The sequence below is a fragment of the Aythya ferina genome, assembly GCF_964211825.1.
Source record: "Aythya ferina genome assembly, contig: HAP1_SCAFFOLD_187, whole genome shotgun sequence".
In the NCBI taxonomy this organism is placed as follows: Eukaryota; Metazoa; Chordata; class Aves; order Anseriformes; family Anatidae; genus Aythya; species Aythya ferina.
The window spans coordinates 99806-123694 of record NW_028181345.1 but is presented as its reverse complement, the minus strand read 5'-3'; the positions used below and the strand labels follow the sequence as shown (position 1 = coordinate 123694).

The 23889-nt window shown below is 45.1% G+C and overlaps 1 long non-coding RNA gene across 1 annotated transcript; it reads left to right on the top strand.

Annotated features, from left to right (window-relative positions):
• The first annotated feature begins 364 nt into the window (after window positions 1–364).
• On the top strand, window positions 365–3413 carry LOC311428908. Its single transcript, XR_014687940.1, has 3 exons — window positions 365–416; window positions 507–643; window positions 3120–3413. It is a non-coding gene; the product is annotated as an uncharacterized lncRNA (long non-coding RNA).
• The last annotated feature ends 20476 nt before the right edge of the window (window positions 3414–23889 follow it).

Here is a 23889-nt window from a genome sequence, read left to right as displayed (position 1 = left end):
AAAGAGTAAGGGTAAGGAAAAAGTAAAGGTAAGGATTTGGGTAATGGTAAGGGTGAGAAGGTTTAGGGTAAGGGTTACAGTAAGGGTTAGGTAACGCAGTGTACAACCTGGGACGTCACACGCAGAGCTGCCTCTGGCAAGGTGAGTGAGGAACAGATGTAGCAGTTGTTGTGTTGTAGGTCTCACTGTTCCTCTAGGCATCCCCTCTGTCTTTTAGAGGTGTTGTAGCTGTTTGAAGAGGGTAGATTGAAGCATCTGCCTCGGGGGCTGGTAAGCGGCAGAGGTAAGGGAGCAGATGAGAGTAACTTACCTAGTTGTGCTGTGTCTTTGGATGCTGCATCGGCCTATGCGTTTCTTTTTCTTTCACATGTGTCTCGCACAGGCTCAAAGGAGCAAACTGCACTCTGAAGAGCTGTGTAAGAAGAGGGGCTGGTCATGAGCTGGGTTGGAGCAGAACGACCAAGTAGCACAAGGTGACTATGAAAGGTGTCCGTCTTGCTTTGCAGGTGCCGTGGCAGGCTCTCCACAGAAGTGGATAAGGATATGAGATAAGGCCAGAGAGCGACAAGGAGCGGCACGTGCAGGGATGGTTTTGAAGCGCTGCGGTGGCTTACTCTTCTGTTCATCAGGTGCCACAGGCAAGGTGGGTTGTAACATCAGTCGTTATATTTGCATGAAAGCAGTTCACTTGAATGCCACAGTGCATCTGAGTAGGGTGTTCTAGCAGAACAAGCTTGTCTGGCACAGCGGTGCCTGATGGCAGTGTGTTTCCTCAGGTGAAGAGGTGCCTGAAGCCCCATCCTATCTAGCCTGCACACAATTATCTGAGAATGAAAGCTGCTTTCCAGTAATTCAGAAAGCCAAGTTACGTCTCAGCCTTGAGCATCTCGGGCTTTTGGGCCTGTCTGTAACATTTGGCACCAGCACTAATACTTTTTTTGGCATATGTTTAGCGTTTGGGGCCTGTGTCTGGGATTTGGGCCCTGTCTCGAACCACTGGGGCTTTGTCCTGGGTTTTGGAGCCTGCCTCTAGAGTTCAGGGCCTGTGATTAGGCTTTTGGGGTCTGTGTCTGGGGGCCGGTATCTGGGGGCAAGGGGGGAGCTGCTTGTAGACCCTTGGGGTCGGCATTGAGGGGGTTGGGAGCTGACTCTACACCTTTGGGGCCTGCTTCTGGGGGCGGGGTGGGGTTGAGACCAGCATCTGGGGGAGGGGTGGGAGCTCTTTGTATTCCTTTGGAGCCTGTGTCGGGGGGCGGGGGGGGGGGGGGGGGGAAGGGGAGGGTTGGTTGGGAGGTGCTTGTACACTGTTGGAGCCTGGGTTGAGGGAGGAGGTTTGGAGCTGCTTCTACACCTTTGGGCCTGGCATCGGGGGTAGGGGGTTGGGTGCTGGTTGTAGGGGCCTGTGTTTGGGGGGGGGGGGCTTGGGACCTGCGTCTGGGGGAGGGGTGGGAGCTGCTTGTACACCTTTGGGGCCTGCATGTGTGGGGGGTCAGGGCCTGTGTCTAGCGGGGTGGGAACTGCTTGTACAATGTAGGAATCTGTTTCTGCAGGGTGGCTGGGAGCTGTTTGTACAACTTTGGGGCCAGCATCTGGGGGTGGCTGGGAGCTGCCTGTACACTGTAGGGGCCTGTGTTTGTGGGGGGCTTGGGGGCCTCCCTCGGGGGGGGGGGGGGAGGGTTGGGAGCTGCTTGTATAGGGTAGGGGGCCTGCCTGGCAGGGGTTGGGAGCTGCTTGTAGAATTTGGGTCGCTGTGTCTGGGGGGGGGGTTGGGGCCTGTGTCTCAGGGGTGTTGGGAACTGGTTGTACACCTTTGGGTCCTGTCTCAGGGGGGGAGCTACTTGTACACTTTTGGGGTCTGTATTTGAGGGGGGTTGGGAGCTGCTTGTGCACTTTTGGACCTATGTTTAGGCTGGTTGGGAGTTGCTCATGCATTCTAGGTGCCTCCCTTTTGAGAAGGGTTGGGGCCTGCATCTGTGGGTGGTTGGGAGCTGCTTGTACACTATAGGGGCCATGGTCTTGGAGGGGGGTCTGGGCTGTTTATACACCTTCGTGGCCTGTGTTTGGGGGGGGGGGGTGGGCCTGTGCCTGGGGAAGTTGGGAGCTGTTTGTTCACTCTAGGAGCCTCCATTTGGGGGTCTTTGGGGCCTCCCTTTGAGGGGGAGGGAGTTGGGAGTTGGTTGTACACCTCCGCATCCCGTGTCTTGGGGGGGGTGGGGGGAGTGGGACCGGTCTCTGAAGGGGCGGGTTGTGAGCTGCTTGTACACCTGTGTCGGGGGGAGGGTAGGGGGGTTGGCGGGGGTCGGGTCCGGGTCTTGGGCCAGTGTCTGGGTGGAGTCCAGTTCTTGGGAGGGGGTGGTGGGGTAGGAGCTGCTTGTGGGCAGTTGGGGTCTGCATCTGGGTGTGGTTGGTGCCTGCTTGTGTTGGCAGTTTGGGGCCTGCTTGTAGACTTGTGCAGCCTGGGTTTGGGGGCTTTTCTGTAACGTTTGGGGCCTGCATTTTTGCTTTGGGATGCATCTTGAGCTTTTGAGGCCTAGCAGTAGCATTTGGGGCCTGCATCTGGGGCTTTTCTGTAGCATTTTGGTTGCGTATTTGTGATTTGGGGCCTGTATCGTGGATTTTGCCTTTTTTGTAGTTTCCATCTTTGTGTGTGTGTGTTTCGTTGTTGGTTGTCTGGGGTTAGGGGCAGTTTGGGGTTTGGATTAAGGTCAGTGTCATTAGCGTTAGGGGGTTGATAATAAGGGTTAGGGTTGTGGTTAGAGTTGTTAGGTTTAAGGGGAATAAGGATTTCAGGGTAAGGGGATCAAGGTTGTGGGAATAAAAATGTTGTTTTTGCGCAGTTACATCCTGTAGAGGGAAGGAAGGTGGTATTGAGATATGCTTGCAGTGATAAGACAGCTTAACAGTGTGAAATGAGTTCATCTGATTCGTGTCAATATGGAACAATGCTAGGGCCGCATGATATGATGAAAAGTCTGAGAAAACCAGAGTGGTTAATATATATAGTTCTTGTATCTTGCAAAGGAATGGTCCAGCAATTCGGGTCAATAGGGGATAAGAGAACAAAGGGGTTTCAGAATAACTGCTAACTATTACAACTGTTGCATGGGACACTATGCAAGTGTCTGCCATCCAGCCAAGATGGACAAAGGAGATGGACAAGAGAAAAGCCTGGGAGGAAGACTACGAGCCTTCAGTACGAGCGGCCCCCAGAGGGGACTGATACCGGAGACTGATAACGCCTGCACCAGTGGGAGGGTTTGGATTCTGGGAACTAATTAGAATAACCCTGCCTTTTGTAGAAGTAGTAATGAATATGTATTAGCCTAGCAGCATAAAAACCAGCCGCCTGATGTAACTTGTGTGCGTCTTGGTGGAGCAGAGACTCCTGGCGCACCCAGCGCTGCTTGCTTACCTCTATTCATTTAATAAATTGTAAATTTCAATTGCAATCCTATTTGGGACCCAGTCATTTATTACAAGCGGGCGCTCGTCCGGGAGGGCTTTGGTTCCTGATTTCTGGTTTGATCTAGGAGAGGCACCCCCACCATTTGGTGGCTGCTGTTTGAGTCAGGTCGGAACTAATGGCATCTTGAACCTGAATAAAGGTAAGCAAAGTTTCTGATTCTTTTTTTCAGCTCCCTTGCCAGCTGCAGCACTATATTTTGCCCATAATTGTGTGTGTGAAGATCCGAACGAAGATGACGGAGTCGTAAGCATTTAAAGCGTATACCGTTCGGTTGGGTGGGGTTCGGTTGCCTGTGTGTGTAAGAGTGTGACTGAGATGGAACTTAGTTCCGAAGTGATTGTGGAGGTCTTCTAACTGCGGTTCCAATCTCCCGTGAGGGACTTGGCCGGTGAAGGACCGAAGGGATTCCTATAGGATTTGTGGGTGTGTGATAGGTCCTCGACCCCCTGCAAGACACTCTTACTAAGGTAACCAAGGGCTGTGGGAATTGCCAGAGTAAAATTCCTAGATGGGTCAGACAAAATCGAAGACCAGAGACCGGAAGAAAGGGAGCAAATTACCAGTCATACCACCAGAAAGTCCATTAGGAATAACGATTCGAAATTGGAATGATAGGGACCCCAGAAAAGGAAAAAGTAAATTAAAAATGGTCCAGTATTATGTGACAGAATGGCCAAAGGAGCCTTTAAGACTACATGTCTTTTGGCCTGTTTTTGGATCCTTCAAAGACTGGATTTGCCAGGCCTTAAATATCCATGTTAATTCAAAGGAAGCTTTTAGCCAGGAAGAAAGTGATTATGCAGGATTATGGATCAGGAGGACTTCAGGTCCTTTTCCAGCCTCAATATTTACACTAAAAGCAGGTAAGAAATTTGAAGAACAAGAAGAACATGAAAAAGAAAAAGAAGATAAACGTGAGCCGTTGGATAAGCTACCACCTCCATATCCTAACAATCCACTCCCGGCGGCTCCCCCTCCGGTGGCTGTGGTATCGCCACCAGTACCACCGTTGCCCCAGCTTCCACCACCAACAGCACCAGAATTAGACCGACCTCCGGCCGCATGCAGGAGAAGTAGGACGGATGTATCTGAGAGGGCTTCTCTATATCCCTTAAGGGAGGTAACTGGTGTATAACTGGTGCGCGTCTTGGTGGAGCAGAGACTCCCGGCGTACCCAGCACTGTTTGCTTACCTCTATTCATTCAGTGAATTGTAAACTTTGATTGTAATCCTATTTGGGACTTTTATTTATTATAACAGACAACCTTGTAAAACGCAGACAACCAGAATCCTTACAGCAATTAGGTGGAAATCACGGCGTAAGAAACATTACCACCTCAAAGAGTAAAAACCTCAAAAGAAATGTGACTTGTAACAGGCCAGCAGCTGTGTATTTTCTGTGAAGCACCAGCTAGATTATGAACCTTGAATAGCACAGTTAAAGGGGAAACAGGGGAGGGTCCCGGTCCTCGGCAGAAAAAAAAGTGTATAAACTGTGTATGGAATTAGTAGGCACCCTCCTGCTTGTGGGACACCCGCCATTGTAATCTCGAATAATAATGCTACTGTACTGAGATCCTCGACTCAGCCTATGCTATTTGCTACAGATTGATTCAGGGTTTTAAGGTTTCAGGGATTGGGCACTAGGGTTGGGTTTCAGGGTAAGGGGTTTCAGGGTTTATGTTTAGGATTTTAAGGTTTTTAGGGTTGGAGTTTTAACGGTTAGGGTTTTAAGGATTTGGGGGTTAGGGTTTTAAGGGTTTCAGGGTTAGCGTGTTAGGGTATTAGAGTTTTTTGGGTTGTAGTGTTGATATGTTTTTTAGGGTTAGAGTCTTAAGGTTTTATTTTTGGTCAGTTATTTACGGTTAGGGTTTTAAGATCTTTTTTTTGTTTTGTTTTGTTTTGTTTTTTCAGGTTAGGTTCTCCAGGTCCAGGGTTTTGAGTATCCTAATTTTGGGGGTTTGGATTTTGAGCATCTTAATTTTGGGGGTTAGGCTTTTGTGTGCCCTAATTTTTTGGGATCGGCTTTCAAGCATCCTAAGTAGTTGGGTTAGGGTTTTGAGCATCTTAATATTTTGGGTCTGGGTAATGAGCATCCTCAGTTTTCAGGATAGGGTTTTGAGCATCTTAATGTTTCCAGGATAGGGTTTGGAGCGTCCTAATGTTTTGGGTTGGGGCTTTGAGCGTCCTAATGTTTTTGGGTTAGGGTTTGGAGCGTCCTAAATTTTGAGGATAGGGTTCTGAGCATCTCAGTGTTTCCAGGATAGGGTTTTGAGCGTCCTAAGTATTTGGGATAGGTCTTTGAGCTTCCTAATGTTTTCCGGATAGGGTTTGGAGCATCTTAATGTTTTGGGTTTGGGTTTTGAGCGTCCGAATGTTTTTGGGTTAGGGCTTGGAGCATCCTAATGTTTTTGGGTTAGGGCTTTGAGCGTCCTGTTTTCGGGATAGGGTTTTGAGCGTCCAAAGTTTTTGGGTTTGGGTTTTGAGCATCCAAAGTGTTATAAGATGCCCCCTTAATTAATTTTCAGAGAGCATTGTATTAATCATAGAAAGGAATTTATTGAGTAAGCAAACATCAAGCAAAACAGCACTGGGCAGCCGGGGAGTCTCAGCTCCGCCAACGGCACGCACCTCACCCCTGCCAGGGTCCCTTTTTATACCTTGCTAATTCTGGGATTACTCAGCACATCCTGGTATATTCTGCGACTGCGCGCACTGTTGCTATGTTCCCTCAACATAACCCTAAAATTAACCGTAACCATTACCCTAACACTTATCCTTACCTAACCCTAACCCTAACCCTTACTCTAACTTTTAACCCTGACCCATAACCTTAGACTTCCCCTACCCTTACCCTTACTCATCCCCTTCCCCTAACCCTTACCCTTACACTTACGGTTACCATTAACCTTACCCGAACACTTACCCTTACCCTATCCCTTACACTAATCCTTATCCATACAACTTCCGCTTACCCTAACACTTAACCTTAACCTAACCCTAACCCTAAACCTTACCTGAACCCTTACCCTGACCCTTACATTAACCCTAACCCTAAAACTTAACCTTAACCTTACCCTTAACCTTAACCTAATACTTACCCTTACTTTTCCCTCACCCTAACCCTAAAATTAACCCTAACCATTACCCCAACACTTACCCTTACCCTAACCCTTACCCTTACCATAACCCATACTCTAACACATACTTCTACCCGTACCCGTACCCTTACCGTAACCCTTACCCTTACCGTTACCGTGGCCCTTACCCTTACCCTTACCCTTACCCTTAACCTAACCCTAAACCTTACCCTTATCCTAACACTTACCCTTACCGTAAACCTTACCCTTTCTGCTACACTTACCCTTAGCCTAAATCTAAACCTTACACTTACCCTTAGCCTAACCCTCGCCCTTACCATTACCCATACCCTTATTCTTACCCTTACCGTAACCCTACGGTTACCATTAACCTTACCCTTACCCTAACACTTATCCTTAACCTAACCCTTACCCTAAACCTTACCCCAACCCTTACCCTGACCCTTACATTAACCCTAACCTCTACCCTAAACCTTACACTTACTTTTAACCTTAACCTTACCCTTAACATTAACTTAATACTTACGCATACGTTTTCCTGACTTTAACCCTAAAACTAACCCTTACCCTAACCCTTACACTTACCCTAACCCTAACCCTAACACTTACTCTAACCCTTACCCTGACCTGTACCCTTACACTTACCCTTACCCTTATACTTACCCTAATTCTTACCCATACCATAACGCATACCCTAACACATACTTGTACCCTTAACCTTACCCTTACCCTTACTCTATCCGTTACCCTTACGCTTACCCTTAACATAAACCTTACCCTTGACCTTACCCTTACCATAAGCCCTACAACAACACTTACATGTACACTTACGCTTACACTTACCCTAGCAATTACTCGTACAATTACCCTTACCCTTACCCTTAACCGAAGCCGAAACCTTAAACCTTACAGTAAACCTTACCCTTTCTGCTACACTTACCCTTAGCCTAAATCTAAACCTTACACTTACCCTTACTGTAACCCTCACCCTTACTGTTGCCAATACCCTTACTCTTACCCTTACCCTAACCCTTCTCCTTACACTTACTGTTACCTTTAACATTACCCTTACCCTAACACTTACACTTATCCTTATCCATACCCTTACCCTTACCCTAATCCTTACCCTTAACCTAACCCTAACCCTAAACCTTACCCCAGCCCTTACCCTGACCCTTACATTAACCCTAACCCTTACCCTAAAAGTTACACTTACTCTTAACCTTAACCTTACCCTTAACTATTACCCTAACACTTACCCTTATGTTTCCCTCACCCTAACCCTAAAATTAACCCTAACCATTACCCTAACACTTACCCTTACCCTAACCCTTACCCTTACCATAACCCATATCCTAACACGTACTTGTAGCCTTAACTTTACCATTCCCCTTACCCTTACCTTTACTGTCTCCGTTACCCTTACACTTACACTTAACATAAACCTTAAAGTTAACCTAACCCTTCTTATAAATGGCTCAGGATTCAAATTAGGATTAAATAAAAAAATAGGATTTATTGAAAGAATATAAAGGAATAGAGGTAAGCAAACAGCGCTGGGTGCACCGGGAGTCTCCGCTCCACCAGGACGCACACCAGTTACATCAAGCAGCTGATTTTTATGCTCCTAGACTAATACATATTCATTACTACTTCTAAAAAAAATAGATTATTAAAATTAGCTTCCGGGGTGCAGTCCCTCCTACTGGAGCATGCGCAGTCTCCTCTGGGGTCTCTTCTGGGGGTCTCTAGGGGTCTTTCATGCTGAAGGCTCGTAGTCTTCCTCTCCCCCTTTGTACTTACTTGGCACCATACCAAGTTTATAGAACATTCTCTTCAAGACTTGTCTCCCAGCCGTCCTTCAGCTTCTTTTTCCTTCCTCTTAATCTCTCGGCCCCCCTAACCAGATACCAAAGATCCGCATAGTATCCCATAACAGTCACTAGTTGTTATCAGTTGTTCTGAAACTCCCAGACATCAAACACAAACAGCTTCACGAGTAATTAAAACATTCTTCCCCAGCCATTCACAGACACATCTATAGCAGTGTTAGAAATAGAAGTCCGGAATAACAAAAGCAAACAGGTTCATAAATTTAAGGAGTGATAAATTGACTAGAATGAGGGGGAGACTGGGACACACTGCAGCTGAGGTTCAAGAATTAAATTGCCAGTGCAGGGCCCAGAGGCAGACAGGATTCAAACAGAATTGTTCTTTATGGACACGAATTGTTAAAACATTCCTCACAATCCCTTATCTTCTTTTTAACATCCCCAATTCGTGTCTCTTCTGTTATTAATAATTGGATTTCATCAGTTTGTTCTTGGAGGGTCCAATTCTTAAGCATCATAATTGACATATTCCCTTCTTTTTTTAATGAAGTTATTACAAATGTACTATTTATCACCCGGTGTATTAATAATGTAAGACAAGGTATCATACAAGGTACAAATAATAACGTAATTACACCACATAACAATAAAAATAACACTCTTTTGACCCATGGTCCACCAGGCAGCCATGAAAATAAATCCCATTCCATATCCTTCCAGGTTTGTGTTTGCTCGCTCACCTCCCCCCTCCTTCTCTGGGATGGGAGAGAGAAATGGGAAAGTGAAGCCTGTGAGTTGAGATAAAAACAAGAAGATAATAACAATAATGATGATAATAGTACTACTAGTAATAATGTGTACGAAACAAGTGATGCACAATGCAATTGCTCACCACCTGCTGTCCGATGCCCAACCTAACCCCGAGCAGTCCGGCCCTCCTCCCAGCCTGCCTGCTGGCAGGACAGTGAGAAGCTGAATTTGGCTTGGTCCTTGGCTTGGTGTAAGCACTGCTCTGTAACAATTAAAAACAATTAAAACATCAGCATATTATTAACATTCTTCTCATCCTAAACCAGAACATAACATTCTATCAGTTACTAGGAAGAAACACCTTTTCATCAATCTTTAAACAGTAATTACTAAAGTTAAATTTTCCACAGACTTCTCCTTCTTGTGCTAGCAAACAATCCAAAGCTAGGCAATTTTGATACAAAGCAGTTCTCATCTTTATAACTCATTTAGATCAGTTCTCATCATTTATAACTATTTCTATTACAGCTAATAACCTAATTATTCTATTAAGTATATATACTGAGGTCCTATAGCCCCAGGATCTGTCTTCTGCCCATGTAGCTGGATCATAATAGGCAAACGCCTTCAGGGTCGATTCAGGCTTGTGTTACCGTTCGGCCTGTCAGGGTGATCCAGCTCCTGTAAAACGAATCCCAATTTTATATAGGTTTAAAAAAGAGGTTTTTTATGTTATTTTCTCGGGACAACCTGATCTTAGTGTGGGAGAAGTCCGGTCGAGGCCCTCTCATTCGGCAGTCAATACCGATAGGGGTTGCCTCCCTCGGTAGACCATACACACCACAGTGGAGGGTCCTGCCCCAGTCTTGCCTTCTCCCTTTTCTCCCTTTAGGCTTGTCCTTTTTATTTGGCATCCTTAATTCATGCAGAGCCTCGTTGCCAGAATATTAGTTCTCCCTTAGCTTGAGTTTCAGTTTCCCAGGAGCGGACTCAACCCTCCAAGTTTCAGTAGTTACTGGTCCTTTTATTCTGGATGCGTGGGTCCCTTTCTGCAGTTCTCACAGCTGTTTCAGTAGTCAGTAAAACAAGGTACAGTCCCTCACATCGAGGGTTCAGTGATTCTTCCCTCCCGTGGCTGCTTGTTGAAACACTTTATTTTTTATCTTCTGACAAGTTAAATAACAGTTATTTAATTTGCTTTGCCGTATGGCCCTTTCCAGGTTCCTGTAGCAGGATTCATCTGATAGCCTTTCAGGTTGATACAGATTTGACTACAGGGTTTTGGCATTCATCACTATCTCCACAGTTTCACAGCTGGACAGTCACATTCATTTATGTTGCATTCCTTCAGGGGCTCATCACCCCAGTCCTTGCAGTCTCTCTGCTGGTTACACACTTTATTGATATCTATGCATTCTCCACTTCTGCACTTGAATTTGCCAGGTCCAGAGCACTGAATAACATTGTTACAGTTTGCTTCATCAGTGCCATCCAGACAGTCTCTCACACCACTGCACTGCCTACTCCCATGGACACAGTTCACATCTGAACTGGTCTGGCCTACAGGTCCAGGAAGGGCAGTTAATTTCATCTCTTCCATCCTTACAGTAAGGATCTCTATCACATCGCCACAATTCTCTTCATCTTCTCCACTGTCACAGTCTTTTTCACCATCACATTTCCATGACACTGTTCTCATATGACACAGCTCAGCACTTTCATCAGACCCATCTTCACAATCCAGATCCCCATCACACTGCCATCTGTTTGGCACACACTGACCACCGTTGCACACAAAGTCAGATTCAGCACACATCTTCTTCACACATCTTCTTCACACAAACACTCTCATCACTGCCATCTGAGCAGTCTTCACATTTTACTCTAGCACCGTCGGCAGCAGTGCACAGTCAGGCGAAGGCGAGCAGCAGGCAGAGCGCCTCGCCTCGCACCGTCACCTGTGTCACTTATACTACTCCTATTACCCATGCTGTTAGTGTCAGTGGCATCCTCCTTTTCTTTTTGCCACTGACCATTCACCACAAATGGATGAGACACATGATTACTAGTTAGGAAAGAGAGTGTAACGTCTGCTATATGGCTGCAGGCAGTGCCAGCTGCAACCTTAGGTTTGTGAAAGAGCCTGCTGGTGGTCATTTGGCAGTGTAATCTGCGTCTCTGCACTCCTGCCCTGCAATAGAGCTTAGTCGTCATTAGTAACAGTTATAACACCGATCTGGGGACTAATAGTCTTTTTTGCATTGCAAGATAAACCTTTTATAAAAAGAATGCTAGAGTGAAGCAGCACAGCCGCTGCTGCCGCTGCCTCCATGGTTCCGTCAGACAGGCTGCAGGGTCCTGATGTCCGCCCCTCTGCTCTGTGCCGACTGGCCACACGGTGAGGGTCGGCTACCGGTGTCCACTGACGCCTCTGGTCTCCCGTAGCAACTCGATCTTGGATGTCCCGCAATTACTTCAATTCCCCGCGTTTTCCGGCTTCTGTCCGGTCTATTCTGTGTCTCAGAGCCGTCCGTGGCTCTGCAGCGTCTCTCAGGGCTCTCTCCATCCAGTGGTAGTCCCTCCGTAGTGTCTCGGGTCTCCCAGCGCCACTCCAGTCTCTCAGCACCGCTCCGGTCTCTCGGCCTGTTCAGGTCTCAGCGAGTCCAGGTCTCGGCCTGTGCAGGCCTCATATGTTGCAGAAAGCATGTCATATCATGCTCCTGCCTTTTTCTTGTCACAGTCAAAACATTTAAGAGCAAAAATAGGATACACAAGATACACAAGATACACTGGGCACCACCACTCAAAACTTGGATAAAACAGCACTTCTTTTCAGTCTGTCAAGCACTTCGTTCGTCTCTGCCCACTCCCCTTGTGGAGAGTACGGAACAACGGATCGGAACTCTGCACTCGCTTTGCAGCAACGCTGCGTCTCACTCACACAGCACAATCGCACACGGAGGCCTCCAGCACATCTCATTCATACCACAGGAATATAATTTAGAATGATAACCAACCAAACAAGTATTGTCTCTGACTGTGTTCTTCGTGAAGTGACTTGTAACACTTTGTTTCAAACCCTTACATTTACACAAATACTTTCAACACAAAATACATACAATATGCAAATATTACAATATACAAAATGTCAACACAAAATACATACATAAAAACACATACAATTATTAACACTCCAGTTAGTATCCCTCCAGCAGCTGAAAACATACCGTTTGTCTGCAGTTTCAGGAGATCTTTGCTCCTGCGGTGAGCAGCTGAGAGTGGAGTCCCCTCCGAGCAAAAACGCTCAGGGTGCACCTAGGGGCGTCCGCGCTGCAGCCGATCCCGCAGCCGAGCAGAGTGTCTCCTGCCTGGCTCACCAAAATGACTCACAGAAAGCTGACTCCACAATCAGTAAGATTGTAAAGTAGGTATGTTTACTCAGTTCCATGCAGCACGGGGCGGGTAGTCCCACCAAAGTCGTGCACGCCTAACGTGGCAAATTGCTCTAGTAAAGAGTTACATATACATGAACATTCCTATACATATACATATTCCTAAGCTGTCCCTTTGTGAGCAGTCCTCCTTATCTCAGACCCCTTGATTAAAGTCCGAACCATGAGGTTGTTTTTGATCTGGTTCTCGGGGTCCGAGAGGCTCCTGTTATCTGGTGGTATAAGTGCAGCACAGGCACAAATGTAGCACATATTCATTCTTAATCAATTGCTCTCAAATTTCTAATTCCAATGTTTCAGCTTGCTCTTTTCTGGATCCATGGGTATTCTACTATTAATGTTCAAAGCCTGACAGACCCCGTCCTCCGTGGATCAAAATACATGGGGTCTTAAGAGTTCTTTTGGTCATTCTATCATATAATACAGGATCATTTTTAATTTACTCTTTAATTTTCTGGGGCCCCTATTGTTCCAATTTCTAATCATTATTCGTAATGGACTTTTTGGTCATATATCTGGTAATTTGCTCCCTTTCTGGTCCTTGGTCTTCGATTTTATCTGACCCATCCGGGAATTTTACTAGTGGCAATTCCCACAGTCCTAGGTTGCCCCTAGTGAGAGTGTCTTGCAGGGGGTTTAGGACCTATCACCCACCCACGTATCCCTCTCTTCACCAGCCCAGCACCCCCGACAGGAGATTAGAACTGGTGAGAAAACAAAAAGACCTCCACACGGACTTTAGAAGTCTCAGTTACACTCTCACACACAAACACTAGCAACCGCACCTTTACCCAACCGGACGGTATCTTACGAATCAGTCGAATTCATCCAGAATCCAACTGGACGGTATCCACAAGCATCTCTGCTGTCTTCTATGAAAGAATATAAAGGAATAGAGGTAAGCAAACAGCGCTGGGTGCACCGGGAGTCTCCGCTCCACCAGGACGCACACCAGTTACATCAAGCAGCTGATTTTTATGCTCCTAGACTAATACATATTCATTACTACTTCTAAAAAAAATAGATTATTAAAATTAGCTTCCGGGGTGCAGTCCCTCCTACTGGAGCATGCGCAGTCTCCTCTGGGGTCTCTTCTGGGGGTCTCTAGGGGTCTTTCATGCTGAAGGCTCGTAGTCTTCCTCTCCCCCTTTGTACTTACTTGGCACCATACCAAGTTTATAGAACATTCTCTTCAAGACTTGTCTCCCAGCCGTCCTTCAGCTTCTTTTTCCTTCCTCTTAATCTCTCGGCCCCCCTAACCAGATACCAAAGATCCGCATAGTATCCCATAACAGTCACTAGTTGTTATCAGTTGTTCTGAAACTCCCAGACATCAAACACAAACAGCTTCACGAGTAATTAAAACATTCTTCCCCAGCCATTCACAGACACATCTATAGCAGTGTTAGAAATAGAAGTCCGGAATAACAAAAGCAAACAGGTTCATAAATTTAAGGAGTGATAAATTGACTAGAATGAGGGGGAGACTGGGACACACTGCAGCTGAGGTTCAAGAATTAAATTGCCAGTGCAGGGCCCAGAGGCAGACAGGATTCAAACAGAATTGTTCTTTATGGACACGAATTGTTAAAACATTCCTCACACCCTTATCATAAGCCATACAACAACAGTTACATGTACACTTACGCTTGCACTTACCCTAGCAATTACTCGTACAATTACCCTTAACCTTACTATTAAGCTAACCCTAAACCTTACCCTTATCCTAACACTTACCCTTATCCTAAACCTTACCCTTTTTGCTACACTTACCCTTTGCCTAATTCTAAACCTTACCCTAACCCTCACCCTTACCCTTACCATTATACTTACTTTTACCCTTGACCTAAACCTTACCCCAACCCTTACCCTGACCCTTACATTAACCCTAACCCTTACCCTAACCCTAACTCTAATCCTAACCCTTAACCTAAACCTTACACTTAATCTTACCTTTAACCTTACCCTTAAACTAATACATACCCTTACCTTTCCCTCACCATAACCCTAAAATTAACCGTAACCATTACCTGAACACTTATCCTTACCTAACCCTAACCCTTACTCTAACTTTTACCCTGACCCGGACCCTTAGACTTCCCCTTCCCCTTCCCCTTACTCTTCCCCTTACCCTAACCCTTACCCTTACACTTACGGTTACCATTTACCTTACCCTTACCCTAACACTTAACCTTAACCTAACCCTTACCCCAACCCTTACCCTGACCCTTACATTAACCCTAACCCTTACCCTAAACCTTACCCTTACTCTTAACCTTAACCTTACCCTTAACATTCACCTAATACTTACGCATAGATTTTCCTGGCTTTAACCCTAAAACTAACCCTAACCATTACCCTAACACTTAACCTTACCCCAACCCTAACCCTTACTCTAACCCTTACCCTGACCTGTACCCTTACACTTACCCTTACCCTTATACTTACCCTAATTCTTACCCATACCATAACCCATAACCTAACACATATTTGTACCCTTAACCTTACCGTTACCCTTAACCTTACCCTTACCCTTACTCTATCCCTTACCCTTACCCTTACGCTTACCCTTAACATAAACCTTACCCTTGACCTTACCCTTACCATAAGCCATACAACAACACTTACATGTACACTTACGCTTGCACTTACCCTAGCAATTACTCGTACAATTACCCTTAACCTTACTATTAAGCTAACCCTAAACCTTACCCTTATCCTAACACTTACCCTTATCCTAAACCTTACCCTTTCTGCTACACTTACCCTTTGCCTAATTCTAAACCTTACCCGAACCCTCACCCTTACCTAAATCTAACTAAAATCTAACCATTACCCTAACCCCTCACCCTTACAATATACATATTTTTACCCTTTACCTAAACCTTTACCCCAACCCTTACCTTGACCCTTACATTAACCCTAATCCTTACACTAAACCTTACACTTACTCTTAACCTTAACCTTAGCTGTAACCTAATACTTACTCTTACGTTTCCCTCACCCTAAACCTAAAATTAGCCTAACCATTACCCTAACACTTACCCTTACTCTAACCCTTACCATGAACTTAAGTGTAAGTGTTAGGATAACGTTAACCTTAAGGGTGACCCTTAAGCTTATCCTTAATGTTTATGGTTAGGTTAAGGGTAATTGTACGAGTAATTACTAGGATAAGTGTAAGCGTAAGTGTACATGTAAGTGTTGATGTATGGCTTATGGTAAGGGTAAGGTAAAGGGTAAGGTTTATGTTAAGGGTAAGCGTAAGGGTAACGGATAGAGTAAGGGTAAGGGTAACGGTAAGGTTAAGGGTAAAAATATGTGTTAGGGTATGGGTTATGATATGGGTAAGAGTTAGGGTAATGTAAGGGTAAGGGTGAGTGTAAGGGTATGGGTCAGGGTAAGGGTTAGAGTAAGGGTTAGGGTTAGGGTAAGGGTAAGTGTTAGAATAATCGTTAGGGTTAATTTTAGGGTTAGGGTGAGGGAAACGTAAGGGTAAGTATTGGGTTAAGGTAAGGGTAAGTGTAAGGTTTAGATTTAGGCTAATGGTAAATGTAGCAGAAAGGGTAAGGTTTACGATAAGGGTAAGTGTAAGGATAAGGTTAAGGTTTAGGCTTACGTTAAGGGTAAGGGTAATGCTTTGGTAAGGGTACGAGTAAGGGTAAAGGTAAGGGTTACGTTAAGGGTAAGGGTACTGGTAGAAGTATGTGTTAGAGTACGGCTTATGGTAAGGGTACAAGTAGCTCCCCCCCCAGAGACAGGACCCAAAGGTGTACAACCAGTTCCCAACAGCCCTGAGACACAGGCCCCAACCCCCCCCCCAGACACAGGGCCCCAAATTCTACAAGCAGCTCCCAACCCCTGCCAGGCAGGCCCCCTACCCTATACAAGCAGCTCCCAACCCTCCCCCCCCCCCCGAGGGAGGCCCCCAAGGCCCCCACAAACACAGGCCCCTACAGTGTACAGGCAGCTCCCAGCCACCCCCAGATGCTGGCCCCAAAGTTGTACAAACAGCTCCCAGCCACCCTGCAGAAACAGATTCCTACATTGTACAAGCAGTTCCCAGCCCGCTAGACACAGGCCCTGACCCCCCACACATGCAGGCCCCAAAGGTGTACAAGCAGCTCCCACCCCTCCCCCAGACGCAGGTCCCAAGCCCCCCCCCCCCCAAACACAGGCCCCTACAACCAGCACCCAACCCCCTACCCCCGATGCCAGGCCCAAAGGTGTAGAAGCAGCTCCAAACCTCCTCCCTCAACCCAGGCTCCAACAGTGTACAAGCACCTCCCAACCAACCCTCCCCTTCCCCCCCCCCGACACAGGCTCCAAAGGAATACAAAGAGCTCCCACCCCTCCCCCAGATGCAGGTCTCAACCCCCCCCCCGCCCCCAGAAGCAGGCCCCAAAGGTGTAGAGTCAGCTCCCAACCCCCTCCATGCTGGCCCCAAGGGTCTACAAGCAGCTCCCCCCTTGCCCCCAGATACCGGCCCCCAGACACAGACCCCAAAAGCCTAATCACAGGCCCTGAACTCTAGAGGCAGGCTCCAAAACCCAGGACAAAGCCCCACTGGTTCGAGACAGGGCCCAAATCCCAGACACAGGCCCCAAACGCTAAACATATGCCAAAAAAAGTATTAGTGCTGGTGCCAAATGTTACAGACAGGCCCAAAAGCCCGAGATGCTAAAGGCTGAGACGTAACTTGGCTTTCTGAACTACTGGAAAGCAGCTTTCATTCTCAGATAATTGTGTGAAGGCTGATTAAGGAGCTATTGGGGAGGCAAGGACAATCCCCAGACAAGGACTGTATATCTCGAAACAAGATACTGGAACTCATGATAAGGAAGCGGCAGGCAGACAGAGAAACGAATGTAATGACTATAACTCTCGAAACTGGACATTGGAATTCATTATAAAGATACAACAAACGGGAGAATTGGCAACAACCAGCTCTTGCAATTAAGAAACATGCCAATTCAGCAGATTCCTGACCAAAGGTGAAAAGTACACTGTGAGGAAGACTCGGGGTCTTCCTCCCAAAGACCCCTGCCCACATCCCAAAGACCCCTGCCCACAATTCTTGGAAGGCTCTGCGCAGGCGCAAGGTGCCAAAAGGCTAATTAGCATGAGAAGCGAGGGAAGGCGGGGATAGGTAATGCATATGTATAGGTGCTTGTAGAATATTGATAGATTGATTGTATAAATTCAAGACTGCTTTCTGCTTTGGGTATGCACGATAGGTGGAGAGATCCCCCGTGCATCCAGCGCTGCAATAAAGAATATACCACTTAAAGGAATTTCGGCTTCGATCTTTGAATCAATTTGGCGACCCAGATGGGACAACCTCTCTGCCGGACTGCAGGACCCGCTGGGAACAGGACTCCCTAGGGTACCCCCGGGATTTCCCGGAGGGACTCCTCGACTCACCGGATCACTGCGGAGGTAGACAAGGACCCCATCATTGTAAGTGAGTATATTCTTTATTCTGGTTTGTTTTTCTGGTAGACCGGTCATCTGGAACTGTCTGTAAGTCAGAAGGTGATCTTCTGCGAGGCAGTGTTTGGTATATACTTTGTGGTTATCACCATAAGTACATGTTTGGGGACCTTAAGGAAGGAGCTCGCTTTAAGGTCCATCTGGAATTGTGTTGTCTATTTCGGTTTTCTGACTCATGGAGTATGGTATTTAACTCTGGTTATTGTTACTGCGATTTTGGCTATTTTCCTGGTGGTAATAGTAGGTTCGTGGCATTGTTATAAGAAAGATATCGTTACGGTGTTACACAGTTTGGTTTTCTGACTTATCGCATGTGGAATTTGACTCTGACTATTGTTACTGTGATTTTGGCAATATTGCTGGTAATAGTAGTTTTGTGGCATCGCTACTGAAAGATATTGCGTGCCCGTATTTTTGTGAGTGATACGTTTTGTGATACGCTTTTGTAAGTAACATGTGTATTCTGAAAGTGTAAACGGGAAACGGGGGGGGCAAACAAGCAGTGAAATTTTAAAGAAAAGTGTGTTAGGATGTGTTTTAAGTCACTGGAAGGATATTGGAGGATCTGCCGGTGGAAGTGTGAACAGGAAAACATTGATAAAATATCGTAATCAGTGGTGGCCGCTTTATAAGCTGGAATGTGGAGAAAAGTGGCCCCTAAATGGAACTTTAAACTATAATATTTTGCTACAGTTAATGTTGTTTTTTGAGAAGCAGAACAGGATGAAATGTTGTATACTGATGTTTCAGCATCTTGGTGGGAAAAGGTAGGGAATTAAGTTGGCCCCTGACTGAACCTTTGATGTTGGCATTAGAGAAGTACAGGCTGGAGAAAGATAAAGGAAGTGTTAAAAGGGTTGTTGAAAGTGTTAAAGGTGTTTGAAGTTGAATGAGCAGGGAAAGAGGATGTAGGAATGTTAATAGTTCTGCCTCTGCCCGAGGCAGAGATCTTAAAATCATGGGTGTTAGCCCTTTAGGGCAAAGGGACCATGATCGGTCCGAGAGAGTTGTCACAGAAACAGAAAAGAGGTCAACTCTTAAAACAACCTGAGTTCATGTGCGAGCTCAGATTGCTGATGGGACCGTTCAGGGAACTGTGGACAATTGCATTCCCCTGACCGACCCCCACTAAGACCCGAATCATCCTGAAAATCATGAACGGTTAAGTAAATACTAAAACCTGGATGAATTGGGAATTGAGAATATGCTTCCAACAAGGTCTAAAAGAAAGCCCTATGGAATTTTTGGACCAACTCTGAAATGTAATGAAAATAAATAAATAAATAAATAAATAAATAAATAAAACAAAACGGTTTGGACCTGGCTTTGGAGGACAAATTGACTAGCCTTTTCCTAGGGTAATCAACCCCTGATTTCAACAGGAATAACAGGGACCTGGGGCATCTACCCTAGCGGATCCTCCACTGGTTATAATGAAGCTAGGGGAGGAATGGAAGTGAAATTTCTTATTGCTATGGGGCAACGTATTCAGTTCTAAATCAAGCATTAATGCCTTCACAGAATTATTATGTTAGGGTAAAAGGTGTGTCGTGGTTTAACCCGGCCGGCAGCTAAACACCACGCAGCTGTTCGCTCCCCCTCCCCCTCCCTCTCTGGGACGGGGGAGAGAAATGGAAAGTGAAGCCTGTGAGTTGAGATAAAGACAGTTTAATAAGACAAAATAATAATAATAATAATAATAATAATAATAATAATAATAATACAATGATGATAATAGTACCACTACTAATGATGTGTACAAACAAGTGATGCACAATGCAATTGCTCACCACCCGCTGACCGATGCCCAGCCTAACCCCGAGCAGTCCGGCCCCCTCCCCCTGGCTAGCCACCCCTATGTATTGTTTAGCCTGACGTCAGATGCTATGGAATACCCCTTTGGCTAGTTTGGGTCACCTGTCCTGGGTCTGTCCCCTCCCAGCTCTTACTGCACCCCCAGCCTGCCTGTTGGCAGGACAGAGCAAGAAGCTGAGATGTCCTTGGCTTGGTATAAGCATTGCTCTGCAACAATTAAAACATTGGGGTGTTACCAGCACTCTTCTCACCCTAAGCCAAAACATAGCATTCTCCCAGCTACTAGGAAGAAAATTAACTCTGTTCTAACTGAAACCAGGACAAGGTGTAACCGAAAAGGCTTATTTTTGTGAACCTTTGAAGTACAAGTTAGGGAAACAATGGGGCATACACAGATTTTTATCTATGCCTAGCTCCTCATGGGCACTCTTAGGTAGAGATTTATTAGAGCAAGTAGGAGCAGAAATTGTCTTTGAAAAAGGGAAAATGGAATTAAGAACAGGAGAAGAACAACTAATAAATGTGTTAAGCTTGGCACTAATACAAACTGACCCTAAAAGTGAAATACCTTTAGAGATCACAGATCAAGTATGTCCAGGAGTTTGGGCTACCGAAGTCCCTGGAAGAGCTAAAAATGTGACCTTAATAATTATTAAATTAAAGCCAGGAGAGAAACCCGTTAAGGTTAAGTAATATCCTTTGAGGATAGAAGATAGGAAAGGAATTAAAGAGATAATTGATCAATTTTTACAGTATGGATTATTGATTGAATGCGAATCAGAATCCAATGCACCCATATTGCCAATTAAAAAGGCAGATGAAAAAGCTATAGGCTAGTTCAGGATTTGAGGGCCATAAATAAAATCACTGAGGATATACATCCAGTAGTGGCAAACCCTTATACTTTGCTGACTAAATTAAAGAATAGTCAAGTCTGGTTTACCGTACTGGATTTAAAAGATGCCTTCTTCTGCCTAGGCTTAGCCACAGAAAGCCAAAACCTATTCGCCTTTGAATGGGAAAATCCCGATTCAGGCAGAAAGACGCAGCTTACGTGGACATTACTACCTCAAGGATTCAAGAATAGCCCCACTATTTTTGGAAACCAATTAGCAAGGGAACTCGAAACATGGATACCTCCGGACACTGAAGGTGCTTTGTTACAATATGTAGATGATCTCTTAATAGCTACCGAGACTAAAGGGAGTTGTATTCAATGGACTATAAGTCGTCTTAATTTTCTGGGTTTAAATGGATATCAAGTCTCTTGACAGAAAGTCCAGCTGGCTCAACAAAGTGTGACCTATCTGGGATTTGACATTTCGGAAGGACAACGAGAACTAGGAACTGAACATAAGGAAGTCATTTGCCGGACTCCAGAACCTCAAATGGTAAAGGAGCTACAAAGCTTTTCAGGAATGACAGGTTGGTGTCGCCTTTGGATTTATAATTATGGACTATTGGTAAAGCCTCTATGTGAATTGATAAAGATTAACCAGTCAAAGTTAGTCTGGACTGGAGAAGCACAAAAAGTCTTTAAACAACTTAAACAAGAATTGATGATTTTGAAATATCAAGCAATATTGGTAGAACAGGACGACGTGGAAATTGTGATAATTCATATTGTGAATCTAGCCTCTTTTCTTAGTGATGCTCCGGCACAAGCTGCGATTCACGATTGTTTAGAAACTCTAGAGACTGTGTATTCCAGCCGACCAGACCTTAAGGAGGAGCCCATGGAAGATGCGGAAGAAACTTGGTTCACGGATGGGAGCAGTTTTGTTACGCAAAGACAACGTAAAGCTGGATATGCTATAACAACTACTCAGCAGGTAATCGAGTCTAAGCCTTTACCCCCTGGAACATCAGCTCAAAAGGCGGAGATAGTTGCTCTCACGAGAGCATTGGAACTGGCAGCGGGAAAAAGGGTAAATATTTGGACAGATTCTAAATATACATTCGGCGTGGTACATGCTCATGGAGCAATTTGGAAAGAACATGGATTGCTGACCGCTCAGTGAAAACACAAAGTATGCTGAAGAAATTTTAAAATTGTTAGAGGCTGTAAAACAACCAGAAAAGGTAGCTATCATGCATTGTCAGGGACACCAAAAGGGGAACACCGATTTTGAAATTGGAAAATCGATTGGCAGAGGCTAAGCAGGCAGCTGAAATAACTGAGGTGAAGGCATTGTCTTTGATACCAGACGGTAAAATCCAAACTATATCCAAATTATACAAAAGAAGACTTAAAATTAATTGAAGATTTGAAAGGTAAAATGAAACCAGATGGATGAGTATATTTAAAAGATAACCACATAGTAATACCCTCTAGTTTGACATGGCCCATAGTTCTTACAGAACACAATAAAACGCACTGGGGAGCTGGCACACTGCATAAGAGCCCGAGTCAGACATTAGTGGGACGATATGATAAAACAAGTAACTCAACAATGTAGCATTTGCTTACACAATAACCCCAATACCAAGGATAGAATAAAATTTGGAATTTTTCCTTTACCGATTGGTAAAGGAAATTATTCGGGGCAACAGTGGCAAATTGATTTTTCAGAACTCCCTAGAAAAGGGGGGTATCATTATTTACTGGTTCTGACTGACACGTTTTCAGGAAGGCCTGAAGCCTTTCCCTGTCGAACAAACAAAGCAAGAGAAGTGGTTAAAGTCTTGTTAAATGAAATAATACCATGCTTTGGGATTCTAGTAGCAATGTCTTCTGATAGAGTTTCACATTTTTGTGCACAAGTGGTAGAACAGATAAGTAAGATTCTAAAGATAGATTGGCAACTGCATACTCCTTATAGACCACAGGCAAGTGGACAGGTAGAAAAAATGAACCATTTAATTAAACAATAAATAGCTAAAATTGGATAAGAAGCTAATTTGTCATGGCCTCAATCCCTCCCTTTAGCATTACTTGGAATTAGAGTTAAACCTAGAATAAAAGGAAATTTGAGTCCCTTCAAAATCTTATATGGAAGGCCATAGCAATTTCTATTTAGTGGAGAGGACCTAACGCAGTTAGGATCAGAATATTTATATGCTTATATAACTGAACTTCAGAAACAATTAAATAAAGTACTTACATTTGTTTTAGGGACCAGGGCTAGAGGGTTGGATCAACCAATCCACCCCTTTAAGCTCGGGGATTATATATATATAAAGACTTTTTCAGGACAACCCGTGCAGGAAAAATGGAAGGAAAGTGGATGGGAGCATACCAAGTATTACTGACAACACACACCGCCATTAAGATTAAGAAGCAAGCAGCTTGGATCCACAATTCAAGGGTGAAGAAGGCCCCGGCGAGGATATGGACCACCACTCCAATTGGACCAACAAAATTACGGTTTTCCAGATCCTAATGATTGCAGGGGTGCGGTTCTCGGATTTGGGGTGGGCAACTTGGGATGAGAACTTACACCTGACCTTAATACAAACAATTTCTCAAGTAACTAATAAGACGAACTGTTGGGTATGCACCCATCTGCCACAGCATGGGAATAAGGGTGTATCGTAACCCTTACCCAAACCCTAACCTAACCCTTACCCCAACCCTTACCCTGACCCTTACATTAACCCTAACCCTAACCCTATCCCTAACCCTAACCCAAACCCTTACTCTAACCCTAAGCCTTATCCTAAACCTTACACTTAATCTTATCTTTAACCTTACCCTTAAACTAATACATACCCTTACGTTTCCCTCATCATAACCCTAAAATTAACCATAACCATTACCCTAACACTTCTCCTTACCTAACCCTAACCCTTACTCTAACTTTTACCCTGAGCCAGAACCTTAGACTTCCCCTACCCCTTCCCCTTACTAATACCGTTACCCTAACCCTTACCCTTACACTTACGGTTACCATTAACCTTACCCTTACCCTAACACTTACCCTTACCCTATCCCTTACACTTATCCTTATCCATACAACTTACGCTTACCCTAACACTTA